At 38.1% G+C, this 16,126-nt stretch overlaps 1 pseudogene; it reads left to right on the top strand.

The window, feature by feature from the left end:
* Positions 1-14,680: 14,680 nt before the first annotated feature.
* On the top strand, positions 14,681-15,485 carry LOC121481884 (annotated as a pseudogene).
* Positions 15,486-16,126: the final 641 nt, after the last annotated feature.

Raw genomic sequence — 16,126 nt, 5'->3', positions numbered from 1 at the left:
AAGACAGGAGTTTTAACTTTATAAATATATTATTTGAATTTTTCCAATGAGCATCTACTTACTTTTTTAAATTAAAAAGAAGGCTCAATGTGGCAACGTGTTGATGTGCAAGACCAGAACTGAAGAAACCAATTAAGAGGCTGTTGCAATTTAATTGTCCAAATGATAGACAATGAGAGTCTAAACAGAATCAGTGGCATCAGGCACAGAGAGGAGGAGGTGGATTTGAACTATTTTAAGGATGTAGACTAAAGAATGTGGTGATGTTAGCTCTGGAATGAATGAACAAGAGGAGATTAAAATGACTTCCTGGTTGCTAACGTGACTCAGTCACCAGCACAGGATATCAAGGGTGAATAACAAAATCTGTGGTAACATACATTCAGGTTTGGTAATGTTTGAGACATCCGTGTGTCCAGGCAATACTGATATCATTACATCATTGATTTATATACCCAAATCAATAGCAAAAAGCAAGGCTTGTTAGTGGCAGAGCTAAATGTAGAATCAAGCATGCTAATCCCATCAGGTAGTGTCCCGGCAGGAATCAGAATGAGTACATGGTTCATGTGGAAAGAATTAATGACAAGGATGTGATGTTAAAACAAACCAAGGGAATGAGGCACCTAGAAACCAGCAACAATGGGGAGCTGCTACAGCTTGCAATGTCAAAGGAACAAGGGGAAGAAAGAAAGTACTAGAGACTGAGAATGGAAACCGTAGAGGAGGGACATCAGTTGGAAATTTGAGTAGTGGAGGGATGCAGTGACTGACCAGCTTAGCCCAAAGCAGAAATGAAGCACGGAAGGAATTTTCTGGCCTACCTCTCCTCCATTGTCCTGACTCTTATTGGCCAAACCCATGCAGAAGGAAGCCAGAGCTCAAGGGAATTCTGGATAATGCAAGTTCACAGAAACTAGCCTCCAGGGACATAGAGGTAAGTATAGGAATACAGAGAACAAATCTGTAAAAGAACCGTCATCATCACACTGGCTGCTGTTCAAAGATCTCCTCTGGGGAGTTTACAATTACCTGGAGGAGGAAGAACAAAATGGCACATGTGAAATAATTATGAAGAAGCTGTCCTGGACTTGAGATCATTGAGATGTGAGTTCCAATCCCTATTCTGCCACTTACCGGCTCTGTGACTAGACAATTTGTAATATTTCTCTAAGCCTTCACCTATAAAATGAAGATAAAAATACTGAGTTTAGAGAGTTATCATGACAATTTGATATTTTATGTAAACGTTTAACCCAGTGTTTGTTGTAAGTTAAGAACTTTGTGAATGTTAAGAGGAAAGCGGGATGATGACAACGAATGGCAATCCTAAAAAGATTAGTATGAGCTGGAATAGACAAGGGTTTGCATGGTACAGCTGAATGATAGGCAAGATACAAGGAAGTGCATGGGGAATACAAGCATGCTTGATTGAGGACATGGAGTTGTGAACAGCCTGGTGTATGGATGACTATGATAGAATTGATGGAGTTGAAAGGCTTACTTAATCTCATGCCATCTGTGAGTGCCAGCAGCCCAGGACAGGGACACATCCCATACTTTTATCACCCCAATCTTCTCCTGTCAGCTAACCTTGTGGCCATCAGCTCTCACTTCTCTGCTAAATGATTATTTTTGAATGCCTTAGAACACTTTTCCCTTGAGGGGCTAAATACAATTCTGCAAGTGGTAAGTGATGTTAAAAGAACAAATCTGAAGAATATACATTCTCCTGACTCGAGTCAGAGCAGAGAATACAGCTCAAAGAGGCTGAACCAAGACCTAGTTTTCACAGTGTTCCTTGGCAAAAATTGGCTTCTGGTACTCTCCAAATGCCTTTGGTTTCCAACAGCAAAATTCTAATCTGCTCCTTATATTCTAATGTCTCTTAATACCTGCCTCATCTTATGTCCTAGTTGTTATAAGTATGTTGGTAACACCCCTAACACACTATGAGGTCATTAAAAGAAATCATTTCCCTCTTATATATTGCAGCAATGGTCCCCCCAGTACAAACTTGTACCAGAATCACCTGGGGTACTTGTTAAAATAGACTCAAAGGCAAGGTGCTTTAATTCAATCAGTCTAGGATGAGACCCGGAGGTCTAATTTCTTTTTTAAGTTTTCCAAGGAATTCAGATATGCATTCATTTTGAGGAACATCTAGTATTCAGCTACTAGGACATTATCTCCAACACCTACACCCAATGGCTAGTAGAGAGAGGAGGAAAAAGAAGTGGCTCAATTAGAAGAATCTTCTTATATCCCACGCCAAGACATTTTATTCTGAAAGCAGAGAAATGGGGAAAATGTTTTAAAAAGAAAGGGACACAGGTTTTACACAAACCATTCTGGCCACCACAGAAAGGTGATGCTCTAGAACTAAAGAAAATTTCTGAGGCTGAGCAGTAATTCTGGCAAACTGTGAGGTAGGTTTGAATTGGGGGCAGTGGAAGTGGAGAGAAGGGAAGAGAGGTGAACATCTCAGTAATAAAAAACAAGAATTAATGATCAAGTAGATGTGGAGAGGAAAGGCAGACAGAAGTGACCACCCCTGTGTTTCTGACTTGAGCGTATGGGTAGAAAGAGATCAGAGGGGAATTATAGAAAGTATAACAGATCTGGAGTTGGGGAAATTGTCTGTAGGAAGGTCGTTAGCCAAATGATTGAGTTGACTTTCATGATCCAATATGATGCCCATGTTCTACATCAAAATATATTAATCTCAGAAGAACCATTTAGGGCCCAGGTTTAAATGTGGGAATTTAAAGATATTTAGAGGTTTTAAGGTGTTAGATGAAGCCACGTATGTATCACAATACTCCAGGGAGTGTTTGCTGATTGAAAGAAGGTGTATTGAGGAAGGAATACATCTGTGAAATAGGTTGAAAATAAACGGCCACCAAAAGGAGATTGGGAAACCAAATGAGTTAAAGGAAAACCAATGCAAAGAAAAGGCTGTAAAGTCATAGGTAATGAGCTCCCCATAATAGGAGTTATTCATGCATAAGACACATGGCATAATCGGTTAGTAGTTGCATCAGGAACAGAGCCGAATCCAGAGCAGAGAGAATAATATCAATACAGAGATATCAGAGAAAAAAAAATCAAATGGATCTATTTTTCACCACTTACTATTTAAATGATCTAGATGGATTAAATGATCTCTTGAAGCCTCATTTTTTTTAAATTTGTGCTATAAGTATCCATTTCACAGAACTGTAATAAAGATGGAAATAATATTAAAGGGATTCTTTAAATGTACATTCCCTCTCCTACATTTAATCCATATATAAAAATTTCAAGAAAGTATGACAAAATGTCTTCTTTCATTAGGTGCATGTCCAAGCTTTCCCATTTTACCACTCAACTTTAAATTCTGTTGTCATTTTTTTTTCCTATAAATAATGGGTATATTTTCGCATGCTGCAGAAGAGGTTGCCCTGTTGGGAGAGGATCAGACAATACCTCCAAATCTAATGTTGTTAATACTGCATTCTAGAAGATAGGAGGGCACTGAAATTAAGCTTCTTCCCAGCAGCTTGTGAAAGTCATTCTTTTTATCCTCTTGAATTTTGGGACCGTTGCCCATCTCTTTTTCTGGCATCTATCCTGTTCTCTTGATTTCTGAAAGACTATCAGTAGGTCATACACAAACCATCATAATTTTTAAAGCAGAGAATGTCTTTTCCTCCTAGGTAAAACAACAAGCTTGAATTTTCTTTTACCTAAATGCCAACAAAGGAAAGAGGCCATTTAATTATTTGTCTTTTAAAACATGTTTTTCATTGCATTTGCAAAGGTTTACAAGGAATACATCTAGTGCTTAATTGCTTGTAGCTAGGGAATACAATTATTCTTCTGGAGTCTACCAAATATTTATTGTGATTGCCTCCGCCTAGGTTTCAGGCTCATACCACAAAGATTGAAACTAATTGAGCCCAAACCCCAAAGCTATTAAATGATGGCAGATTTGTGTTGAAAAACAGGAGTAATGTCAGGCATTTGACATGGGGGGCTGGGAGGCAGGGGAGCGGTGTTAATGTATTTTTCTGTGCTGCTAGAAAAAAACTGATTGACAGAACTCATTCTTTGCCACATAATTATGTACTTCTTTGTTGACCCATCTGGTCCCCTTAGCAGTGTGCTAATACCATCATAAAGCAATCAGATTAAATTGGTCTTCTGGTGATCAATGGTTAATATGGTTTCATACAAATTATTCTTAGACTGGGAAGCCTTTCCTATTAAAAATTATAAACAGAGCTCTGCATATTGACAGGGCTTTTCTCAATATTTGGGTACGTGGACTAAAAATCATAAGGTCTTACAGCATCTTTTCGACAGCAGTTTTTACAGACTACTATTTAAACTCAAAGGCTCCTGGGTAACCCCTTGCTTATACCTAACATCCCTTACAGATACATCCATCCTTAGCTGTTTTTTACTGCCACCTCATCTCTACTTAAAACCACAGCAGTTCATACTATTAGAATAAAAATCTTACTAAGAGTAAATAAATTAAGGAATGATGACGGAAGTACATAGTAATAGTTGTTAAAGGGAAGAGAAGGGAAAAGTAGAGCAAATTTCAAAGTTCCAGAAGTCAGAAAAAGGGTCCGGATTTACAAAAGGGATAGCACTTACTCATGGGAACTTCAGCTATTCTCTCTCCTAGATAGCTCTTGATTTCCATGCTCAATCCCTAAGTCAGAATCTCATTTTCCATCTTACCCAGCATCCGGTCCATACTGACTCCTCTTCCTAAGGTACAGAATTAATCTTGTCACTCCTCTACCTCAGTTTCTTTGGTGACATCCCATGACTTATAACAAAGTCCCAATTTCCAAGAAATATATTCAAGCTCTTCATATTCTTCTCCCTGCCTATAAAGTGTGACTTATCTATTAGTGTAACCCTCATACACTCAAAACCCTAGCCACCCTAAAACATGCCTGGTCCTAGAGGATGATAGGCTATCTCATCTCTCTGCCTCTTCACCATGAAATTTTTTGTCTCCAATTCTCTTCTCCACAATTTTTCATTGCTGTTGTTAAATCTGTTCAATAACGGCCTTGGAAAACAGTTTGACAAATCAAGTGGAGTTAATCATAGGCATACTCTATGGCCCAACCATTTCATTCTCAGATATATATCAAGAAAAATCTATATACATGTGCATTAAAAAGCATGTAAAAGAAGTTTTCTTAGCATAGCTATTTGTAAGAAACAAATGCAAGTGGAAGCAAACTTACCATCAACATTCAGGTATCTAAGGGCAGTATATACATCTAATGGAACAGCACAAAATAATCAAAATTAATGAAAAGCTATAATATGCAACAACCCTTAGAAACAAAATATTAAAACAAAAGAGCCCAACATGGAAGATTACATGCTGCATGACTATACTTTTATATAAAGTTCAGGTATGGATGAAACTAGCGTGTGCTGTTAAATGTCACAATGGTTACTTTTGGGGAGGAAGGAGAGACCGTGACTGGGAGGAGGCATGATGACTTCAGGGTGCTCAAAAGGCACTTCAAAACAACTCCTCTACCTGTATACTTAAGGTTCATGCACGTTCCTGTCTGTGTGTTATACAGAGTGAAGTTTTTTTTTTAATTCCTGTTTTTCAAAGTCAAGATCAATTATTACCTTTTCCTTTTTTATTTATTTATTTATTTATTTTTTTTTTTTTATTACCTTTTCCTTAAAGTCTCAGCTGATCGCTCTCATTCAGAATTATTTTTTCTCTGAGTTCCTTATGGACCTAATTTTTCTCTCTCAAGGCATTTAATTAACATGCCTTGAATTTCAGGCATGATGACTACGTATGACATGGGTTAGGTAATTAAAAAGAAAGACTCTTTTTTAAAAAGCAAAGAAATAGAGAAAATTGGAAAGCTGTGATGACTAAATCTGGGTTTTGGTGGACCCCTCAAACTAACAATAGTAACATCCTGTCTAGGTCCATCTGCTGAAGTCAAAAATTCCTCCTTCTCACACTTGCCCCTTCTCCAGCTATAGGAGGGTGTTTTTTGTTTTTGGTTTTTTTCTGGGTGCAACAGGATACAATGTGTTTTATGTTTCTAAATATTAGAAAGCAATGAGCAAAGAAGCCACCTAGCAAATGAAGCATGTCACACTGACCCAAAGTTGTGCCTCACAATACTTACAGGGACATGATTCATGAAAATCAGCTAAGTCATCTCCCAGAGCTCAGCAGTAACGTTCAGCCCTCAAATTCAAGTTTTCCAGGAGCATGAAGTGAAGCTGTCAGCTTCATCTATACTTAGCAAACCTAGACCTGTAGACTTTCTATTGCTCGTACCCTCACAATCAGCCACGCTTCTGCAGGACAATCCATTTCACTGCTTTCTGTAATCCCAGGTGGCCAAGATGTCAGCTTCCCAAGGGCATTTGTAAATTGCCTTGAAGCCAGTTAGTCCTGACCCTCTTCCCCAGAGAAAAGAATCTGAGGAAGAAAAACTGAGTTTTTCATAAAGTCACAGAGCAATCCTAGATGGCTACATCACTTAACTCTCTGTGCTCACAAGTGTGTTTCCCCTCTACTGTACCCCCCACCCCCCACCCCCCCACACACACTCATGTATTATGAGCTTACTAAGGACAAACTGTGTCATTCCCCAAAGCACTTTGCCCATTGTAGATAGTTGTTTCTTGACCACCTGGATGAAATATGGAAGAGCGTGGAAGTCATTTTCATTCCCCTGGCTCAGTTTTTCAAAGTATATGGAATGGACCATTATTCATCTGAGCCAGAGAGACGTTCTCAGCTTTTAAACGCCCAACTGCAATTTTTCTCTTTACTCAATTCCTATTTTAAATGAAGGAAGGAAGAAAAGGGAGGGAGGAGACTTTCAAAGTTGCATTTAGACATACTCCCCAAAGCCTGGAAGCATGTATCGAGCAGTGGAAATATGACCTTCACAATATTTAATCAACACAGAAGAAATATTCATTCAGGCTTTCAACAATACTGTCTGGTCTGTTTCTTGCTCGATGCCACAAACTCCTGACAACTACCACCTACTTCTTTTTAACAAATGTAAAGGCTATCTTGATGTTTCTTCTTTTGACTCTTTTCCATATAAAATGCTATAGTTTAGATTCCCACTGGTAAGACTAGACTAGTTGTTTTGTTTCATATGTTTTTTGTTTTGCTTATTTCAGTCTAATTTTTTGATAGAGCTCCTAGATGAAATGTTTAAGTTTCTAGGCTACTAAATCTTATTCATTTATTCACTGGAGACTTGGCTATCCCAACCCTCCTTTATTATTTTTATTGTTGCTGCTGAGGCAAGTGTGTATGTCTGTTATTTTTTTTTTTTAAGATTTTATTTATTTGCTCATGAAAGACACAGAGAGAGAAAGGCAGAGATGTAGGCAGAGGGAGAAGCAGGCTCCAGACAGGGAGCTGGATGTGGGACTCGATCCTGAGACTGAGGATCACACCCTGAGGCAGGGGCAGGTGCTCAACCACTGAGCTACCCAGGCATCCCTGTTATTTCTAAACAGACATGGATCTGGTCTTCCCTTAGGCAGTAAAAGGCGTTGGGCTTTGTGCTTAGGCTAGCTGCTCTAACCAAACAACTAAACCCCAATTTTCAAAGACTCAGGGCTACAAATGTTTATATTTCATGTATATACCATTTCCCAGGGCCTGAGAGACCTGTCCATCCCATCAGTGGAAGCAGAAAGAGAACAGAGAAGGCATGATGCCTTCATTCAAAACAAAAGCAGGCCCAGAAATTACAGGCCCAGAAAAACACTTTTTGCAAATTATCATATGTTAGGTGCAGTACCAGGCCCTGGGAATACAAAGATGTGGTCCTTGCCCTCAAGGATCCCAGGTTTGGTCCTAAATCGAGAGATTGGATCGGTAAAGCAATATATCTGAACATCTGTGGAAGACACATATTAATTATTAAATGGATATCTAAATACAAATTATTAAAGTTCTTAAGGGAAGAAATATTCAGATTATGGAAGGAAAACAGAAGGATCAAGGAGAGGTTGGAGGAGACACTGATGAAGCAATTCTTCAAAGAAGGACCAATCTTCTACTTGACTAGTCTTCAATATTTTGTTCACTTTTCCTCAAAAATAATTTTGAATTACTATGTACCCAGTCCCATTTTAAGTTGATACCTGAAGTTTTTCATGTTAAGTTGGCATGAACAGGTTTTAATATAATTTTTTTTTTTTTAGCCACAAACTCACATTTACTGAACTTCTGCCTTAGAATTCCAGGTTGTTTTATGCTTGAAATCCTCTTAAATTTCTCATTCTATAATATTGCTCTGCAAAAACATTTACCTAAAGTCAAATTCAACTTTTGAAGTATTTTAAGACTTTAGTTGTTAATGGTTGTTTTATGGATGGTGATACTATCAGCATGTAATTGGTAAAGGAAGAGAACAGAACAGCAGTTGCCAAGGGTCAGACTGTGAGGGAATGTTATACTACAAAAGGAAAGCAAGGAGAGAATTTTGAGGGATGAGTAATATTTGAATATCTTCGGTTGGTGGCATTTACACAAGCCTTTGTATTTATCAAAATTCATAGAACTCAGTAACAAAAAGTCAACTTTAAAAATAAGTGTATACAAATTTAAAAAAAGAAATAAAATTGACGTTTGACATTTTTTTCTTTACAGCTCCTCTCTTTTTCCCTTCTGAAACTCCAAAGCTTTCATTTTAGCCAAGTATAAATTTTTCTCTGAAGATATCTTTCCTTGATATTATCTGTATCTCAAATCCCAGCTACCATCTTATTTAGACTGAAAATTTTGAAAGGCATTATACTTTTCATTATACTTTTGATACTGTCCAATTGAGAAGTTTACTTTCCTCCTATTTCATATATTAGCATTTGCAAAGGCTAAATAGTATCAGTGGCAAAGTATCATGCCATAAAGAGAAAAAAAAAAGTATCCAAGTATGCATAGACTTTATCTTTATTGAGGACTTTCCAGCAAATTTCTCTTTTAAATCCCAAGCATTAAGGACCCCAGATATTTGATATAAGTCTATCTGACTTCTATTGCACAATTTTTCTTTCCTTTTCCTTTTATATACTTCAGGCTTCAGACAGTTTGTAAACAAATAAGGACTCTGGCTTGTTGTGAAGAGGCGGGAACAAATACTGCAGTAAAATAACCTAATATTGTATAACAGCATAATGGCTCAACTACTTCACCACCAGAGAGCCCATACCACCATCCACATCAGTCAGCTGTCACCCCATAACCAAAATACTATCCTGAAGATGGCAGCGTAGGAGTATCCTGAACTCATCTCCTCCCACAGACACACCAAATCTATAGCTACATATGGATCATTTCCCTTTGAAAAAGATCTGAAAACTACATCAACTGCTTCTCTACAACAACAACAAAAAAGCAAAAAGACCACATTGAGACCAGTAGGAGAGACAGAGATGGGGTTACCAAAAACCTCAATCCCAATTGAACAACATACAATAAGGAGGAATTTCAACAGTCTGGCATTTCTCTTGGAAGAGCAAGGTGTTAGCATTCCATATCAAGCACCCCAACCCCTGGGATCTGCACGACAAAGATGAGCCCCTAACACATCTAGCTTAGAAAATCAACAGGGCTGATTGTTCAGAGGTCTCAAAGTGCCGAAGGAAACTGAAATTCCCTTCCTGAAGGGCTTGCATACAATCTCACTTGCCCCTAACCCTGATGAAAAAACAGCAGTTTAAAAAGCACCTACTATATGTAAAAGAAATGCATTTGCTAACTAAAAGCATCTACTGGAGAAACAGGGTACAGTTGAAATTATCCCCAGAGATGAAGCCAATGGTATGTGCACAGGTAAGCTAGCTTGGACATGGCACTTCCTGCAACCTTGATAAAACAGGAGGGGCAGGCATTTACATTACTATCCTGCTGCTTGCTGAAGCCAGAGAGTATGTGTAGTTGCAGCACTCTCCCACTTCCTCACTGGGGCAGGCAAGTATGAACCATCATGGCATTCTCTTGCTCCCTAAAGTCAACAAGCAGGGGAAGTTGTAACATCCCCTGCTCCCTGGCTTGGGCTGGTGAATGGAAGCACTCATGGCATTCATCCACTCCCAGCCTAAAGCAGGTGCATGCACAGAGATAAGGAACTCTTTCACTGTATTCCTAAAGGGCACCATCAAAACAAGACATTTTCCCACTTCTGTTCTGAAGCCAGTGAGTGAGCCCTGTCACTCTACCTCTATTTTGCTAAAGCTAAAAGGCATTCACACTCCACAAAGGATATCTTTGATTGTCTGGCTCTGGTGGCCAATGGGGCTGGTGTTCCTCAGCTCCTCAGAAAGTAACAATGGGAAAGACTATTCTTGGCAGGCCACAATACCCAGGGCACTACACAGACAGCAGACTGAAATACAACCCCAGGTTCCTGTGAAAAGGCCTACTTACTTAGCCTGGAACTTCAACCTGAGAGACAGACTTCAGGTTCCCCACACATCTAGAGGCTAACAAAGTGTCCCCCGTCCCCATGGGAAGATAATCAGGGAGAAACAATCTTTGCATACCCTTCTAGCATTGCTACAATATGGTGAGAGAGGAGACTTTACAGAAAGGAGCTTCTACACTTATTTCTACATTTCTCCAATTTTTACAATTGTTGCCTGGGATACATATCCAGATCTCCTGGAAGCCAGCTGTGTTTACAATTCTGGGCCCATAGGATGGTATATATATTTGCATACTTTAAAAGCTGCTGCTTCGGTTAGGCTTTCAATCAGCCTGAAACTAGAGGCTAAGTAAGATTCCTCCCCTTGGAATGGTCACTTTGGACAGGGCTCAGCACACCCTCAACAACAAGGATGTATCAAAAATAAATCAAGAGATTTAGACAATCACAAAAGTTTGAGAAACAACCAAGAATTAGGGCAGGCTGAATAAAAAGTTTCATCATCTAAATGAGGCCACTCCTTCAAGACAGAGGTAGCTGCTTTACCTTATACATAGAAACAACAGAATCAAGCAAAATGGGGAAAGAGATATATGTTCCAAATGAAAGAACCAAAGAAAACCTCAAAAAGACCTTAATGATACAAAGGTATATAATCTGCTTGATAAAGAATTCAAATTAATGGTCATAAAAATGTTCGTTGGGGATCCCTGGGTGGCACAGCGGTTTGGCGCCTGCCTTTGGCCCAGGGCGCGATCCTGGAGACCCGGGATCGAATCCCACATCAGGCTCCCGGTGCATGGAGCCTGCTTCTCCCTCCGCCTGTGTCTCTGCCTCTCTCTCTCTCTCTCTGTGACTACCATAAATAAATAAAAAAATTTAAAAAAAAAATGTTCGTTGATCTTGGGAGAAGAATGAACACATTGAGAACTTCAGCAAAAAGAGAAAATTCAAGGAAGTACCAAAGAGACATCATAGAACTGTAGAACACAATAACTGAACTGAAAATACACAAGAAAGAATCAAAAGCAGATTGGATGAAGTTGCAAAATCAGTAAGCTGGAAGACAAAGCAACAGAACTCACCTAGACAGAGCAGAAGAAAGGAAAAAAGAATTTTTTTAAAATGAAGGCAATGTAAGGGACCTACAAGACAACATCAAGCAGATTAACTGTGTTATAAAAGCCCCAAAAGGAGAAGAGAAAGGAGTAGAAAAGCTGTTTAAAGAAATAATGGCTAAAATCTTTCCTAGCCTAGGAAGGAAACAGACATGCAGACTCAGGAAGCCCAGAGAGCTCCAAAATAGATGAACCCAAAGAGAACCACACCAACCACATTATAATTAAAATACCCAAAGTTAAAGAGACAATTGCAAAAGCAGGAGATAACCAAATTTCTATAGATAAGGAAAACCCCATAAAACTATCAGCAGACTTTTCAGCAGAAACTTGGCAGGCTAGAAGAGAGTGGCAGGACATATTCAAAGTGCTGAAAGGAAAAACTTGAAACAAAAAATAGCAAGGTTATCATTCAGAATTGAAGGAGAGATAAAGAATTTTCCAGATAAGCAAAAGCTAAAGAAGTTTATCACTTCTAAACTAGCTTTATAACAAATGTTATAGGACTTCTTTAAGCCAGAAAGTAATGGAACTAATTAATAACAAAAAAACATACAATAGTAAAAAATTTCATTAGAAAGATAAACATAGTAAAGGCAATAGATTAATCATTTATAAAGATACTATTAAGATTAACTAAAACCGCAATAATTAGTTAAGGGATACATAAAATGAAGAGATGTAAAATGTGACATCAAAAACATAAAGCATGGGGGCAAGGAGCAAAAATGGTTTTCAAATGTGTTCAAATTTAAATTGCTATCTACTTAAAATAGACTGTTATACATAGGATGACATATGAACCTTGCCTAGTAGCCACAAAGCAAAAAATATATAAATGAATAAATAAACACACAAAAGAAAATGAGAAAAGAATCTAATTACATAACATTAAAAAATGTCATCAAACCACAATGCAAGAGAGAAAGAAAAAGAAAGGAACAGAGAGGAGGTATGAATATAGCCAGTAAGGAATTAACACAATAATTACTTTAAATATGAATAGGTTATATTCTCCAATCAAAACAACAGAGTGGCTGAATAGATAAAAAGACACATCTATATAATACCTATAAAAGGGGATGCCTCTTGAGCATCTGAGGGGATGCTCAGTGGTTGAGCATCTTGCCTTTGGCTCAGGGTATGACCCCAGGGTCCTGAGATCCAGTTCTGCATCAAGCTCCCTGCAGGGAGCCTGCTTCTCCCTTTGTCTGCATCTCTGCCTCTCTCTGTGTGTCTCTCACGAATAAATAAATAAAATATTTTTTAAAATACCTTCAAGAGACTTATTTTAGGACATATGCAGACTAAAAGCAAAGGGATGGAATAAGATATTCCATGAAAAAGGAAACAAAAGAAAGCTAGTATGGTCATATACAGGTTTGACAACATGGACTTTAAAACAGGTTCAAAAAAAAAAGGACAAAGAGGAGCACTACATAATGATAAAAGGGTCAATCTATCAAGAAGCTATAATGTCTATAAACATATACCCATCCCACATAGGAGCATCAAAATGTATAAAACAAATACTAACACACTTAAGAGAGAAATTGACAGCAATACAATAATGGTAGAGGACTTAACACCTCCCTTACATCAATGGATGGATTGTTCAGACAGAAAATCAATAAGGAAACACCTTAAAGAAACTAAAAAAAGGAGGATGAAGTCCAAAGAGTACTAAAGATCAGGGTGAAAATAGAGACTACAAAGACAACAGAAAAGATCAATGAGGCTAAGAGCCTGGTTCCCTTTTTTTTTTTTTTTTTTAGATTTTATTTATTTTGCTTCCTTATTTATGAGAGACACAGAGACACAGAGAGAGAGAGGCAGAGAAATAGGCAAAGGGAGAAGTGGGCTCCATGCAGGGAGCCCAATGAGGGACTTGACTCCGGGTCTCCAGGATTACATCCTGAGCTGAAGGCAGATGCCCAACCGCCAAGCCACCCAGGCATCCTGAGGCTGGTTCTTTGAATGAATAAACAAAATTGGCAAACCTTTATCTAGACTCACCAAGCAAATAAAAGTACTCAAAAGAAAAAAAAATCCAAGAGAAGTCATAACTTATACAACAAATAACAAAAGATAAGAAACTACTATGAACAATGAAATACCAACAGGTTGGACAACTTAAAAGAAATGAATAAATTCCTAGAAACTTACAATCTTCTAAGACTGAGTCATAAAGAAATAGAAAATGTGAATAGACCAGTTATTAGTAATTGTAGTGAATCAGTAATCAATAACCTCTGAAAGGAAGTCTGGGACCAAACAGCTTCAATTATGCCAAACATTCAAAGATAATTTAAAAAATCTATCCTCCTCAAACTTCTCCAAAAAACTGAAGGGTAGGGAATGCTTCTATCTCACTTTTCAAGGGAAATATTACCCTGACAATAATATCAGACGAGGATGTCCCAAGAAAATTATAGCTGAATAGTTCTGATATTCAAAATCCTCAACAAAATATTAAGAAACTGATTTGAGCAATATTTTATTAGGATCATAGACTATGACCAAGTGAATCTATCCCAGGGATTCAAGGATGGTTCAACAGCTACATATCAAGCAGCATGATATACCACAGTAACAGCATGAAAGATAAAAATATGATCATTTCAATAGATGCAAAAAAAAAAGCATCTGACAAAATTCAATATTATTTTATGATGGAAATTCTCAAAGTATAGAGGAGATGTACCTCAACATAACAAAGGCTATATATGACAAACCCATAGCTCATGTCATACTCAATGGTAAATACCTGAAAGCCTCTCCTCTAAGTTCAGGAACAAGACAAGGACTCCCACTCTCACTGTTTCAATTCAACATAGTATTGGAAATCCTAGCCACAGCAATTAGACAAGAAATAGAAGGCACACAAATTGGAAAGGAAGACGTAAAACTGTACTATTTGTAGATACTAGTACAGAATTCATTAAAAAAAAAAAACACTAAAAAAAAAAACCAGCTAGATCTAATAAAGTCAGTAAAGTTACAGGATACAAAATTAATATACAGTGGGTGGGGAAAGATCACTGGTGAGATCCCCGGAGGAGACTCACACACTGGCCCCCACCCAGTCAGCCTAGCTCCCTGGTAATGAAGACGACGCTCATCTTCAACAACCACAGGAAGCTGTGGCTCTCCATGTTCTGCTAACCTTACAATGAAGATAGACAACAACAAATCATCAGGGAGACATTCCATTTGGTATCTAAGGGGTAAAAATGTTTATAATTTCCAAGGAGGAGGATTGTTAACTGGAAAATCTGACAACAAACTGGTTTACAAACATTATACACATGACGTTTTGTCTTCTGTGTGTATTCTTCAGAAAGCGAACTTGGCATTTTGGATCTACTTCAAGTATCTGTGGAAACATTAGACCAGTGTTTTGAAAATGTCTCTGAACTGGGTTTAATTTTCCATGTAGACAAGGTTCACAATATTCCTTAAAAAAAAAAAAGAAAGATGAGAGAGAGAGAGTGAAAGAGAGAGAGCAAGCAGGCGGAAGGGCAGAGGGAGAGAGAATCCTCAAGCAGACTCACTGATGAGTTGTAAGCTCAACACAGAGTTCGATGCCAGGACCCCAAGATCATGACCTGAGCTGAAACTAAGAGTCAGATGCTTAGTCAACTGAGCCACTCCTGTGCCCCAAGGTCCATAGTACTCTTGGAGAAATGATGATGGGGGGATGGTAATGGAGACCAACATGAATGAGATTGTTACACAAACTGATGCACAAAATAAACTGGAGAAATCTGTGGCTGAATAAGACCGAGCTCTGGTCTGTGCTATATCATCTGTAAAGAATATGAATTTTCCTGAAATCCCAAGAAATATTAACATTGGTGACGTGAGTATAAAAGTGCCAAACCTGACCTCTTTTAAAATACAAAATTAAAAAGGCCACTCCCTGGTAAAATCTGAGGGAAAAGTCATCTAGATTTACTATGCAGTTGTTTACCAAAGATAGAGGATGAGAGTCTTAACTTTTGCTGTTGGGTTTAAGTCAGGGTACTATATAGACCTGTGTAAAATCAATGTGGATGTTCAATGCTGATTTTCTTGTTCAGTGATTTTGAAGAAATTGAGTAGTTCCAGTTTCCATATTTCTCTTTTCTGAACTGCATTCCTATGCCCACCTAAGGCATGCCTCTCTATATTGGCTACTACATTATTTCAAAAGTTTTTGAGACATTTCCTTAAATTCTGTACAATCCAAAATGTTAGTGTTTTCTATGGATCACAAGTGCAGCATTCCATAATTCTTTCTGCTGTTTGTCACAACTGTTATTTAAAGAACCAACTATGTATTGCATGAAAACTTTAAGGCCTTTTCTCTCAGTTTAAATAAACTCCAAGGTAACTGGACTTCTAAAGCACCTTTTAACTTGACTGATACCCACTTTAGCAATAATTTTTATGGCCCTCTGAGTTAACAAAGAAAAGTATATTTTATCACTATTAAAAAAGTTAATATACAAGGGTGCCTGGGTGGCTCAGTCAGTTGAGCATCTGACTCTTGATCTCAGCTCAGGTCTT

This window comes from Vulpes lagopus, chromosome 24, assembly GCF_018345385.1.
Source record: "Vulpes lagopus strain Blue_001 chromosome 24, ASM1834538v1, whole genome shotgun sequence".
NCBI lineage: Eukaryota > Metazoa > Chordata > Mammalia > Carnivora > Canidae > Vulpes > Vulpes lagopus.
This window is presented reverse-complemented; position numbering and strand designations above follow the sequence as displayed.